The following is a 1,471-nucleotide window of genomic DNA, read 5'->3' on the forward strand; positions in this document are numbered from 1 at the left end:
TTCTCTCCCTACCAGAAACTTCAGTGTTTTTGTATTCTTTTGCTGTAAAAATTCTGTCTTGCCACTGATCTGTGGTCCGCAGATTTATTCTTCAAATCACTGAGACCAAGAACCTGAAAGTCTCGTATCACCCCCACTCCCCCACACTTGGACTAATTTAAGATTTTGAGAAATAAATGCTCTTTGCATCCCATTTACTGAACTGCAGAGATCAGACTGTCTCCTAGGGATGTAGCTGGAAGAGGAAATTGGAAATGGGAATGTTACCTGAAGGGATATTCCTACACACCTATGAAAAAGGCGGGTTCTTGTTTGGCAACTGAAAAGTAAAGAGCCATTGGATTTTATGTTTAAGCGCTCTGGAGATGATTGTGAGCAGGAAGCCTTCTAAAACTAAGGAGGGATCTTGTGATTAAGTCAGATTCCTCTGGACTGTAGAAGTAAATGGTGACATTGACCAGGTAACTGACACATATGCTATCTTTCTGTTACACTCTGTACTTTAAATATTCTTGAAATATAACTAAAGCAGGGTGGTGCCTGTGGCTCAAAGGACTAGGGTGCTGGCTCTATATACCAGAGGTGGTGGGTTCAAACCCGGCCCTGGCCAAAACTGCAAAAAAAAAAAAAAAAAAAAAAAAAAGAAAGAAAGAAAAGAAAGAAAAAGAAAGAAAGAAATATAACTAAAGCCCCTATAGTTTGCTCTCATCTTTGCTTTGAAGTTTAAGAGCTACAACTCTATCTGTGCTTAGAGGAAACATCTATGAGGAAGTGAATTTAATAAATCCTCTCGACGATATTATCAGGCAGGTGGGATGTTAATGTTTCTATTTTATAGCTAGAGAAACAATAGGGAAGATAGGTTAAATAACTTCCTGTAGGTGACACATACGTGTTCTAGTCCTTAGGAACAAAGTTTCATTAGGTCATTCTTTCACTCATTCATGCATTATTTTGCACTTTTTATATGCTAATAAAGATTTACAGTGCTTGGGAAAAAGCAAGGAATAAGGCAGAAAATATCTTTGCTGTTCTGGATTTTATCTTCCTTTGGGACAATGACTGTGGGATGTGGGAGAAAGAACCAGTGAACTGGTGGAATTTGTAGATAAGAGAAGAACTCCTTAGAGATACTAAGAAATTATTCATGGAAAGAAATACTAGAATAAGTATACTTTATGTGAAGATGGGTGTGTGAGGATTTGCAGTTTGAATAGTAGAAAATAAATTTAACTGAAATTAGAATCCGGAATCCCTGTGAGGTAATATTTAAATTCAGGAATATTTAGTAGAAGGCATATATTTATATATTCATAGATGTCTTTTTTTTAAATTAAATCATAGCTGTGTACATTAATGCAATCATGGGGTACAATGTGCTGGGTTTATACACCATTTGAAATATTTTCATCAAACTGGGTAACATAGCCTTCACTGCATGTTCTTAGTTATTGTGTTCAGACATTTGTAC

This window comes from Otolemur garnettii, unplaced genomic scaffold (genome assembly GCF_000181295.1).
Source record: "Otolemur garnettii isolate 467f Iridium unplaced genomic scaffold, OtoGar3 scaffold00093, whole genome shotgun sequence".
NCBI classification, from domain to species: Eukaryota; Metazoa; Chordata; class Mammalia; order Primates; family Galagidae; genus Otolemur; species Otolemur garnettii.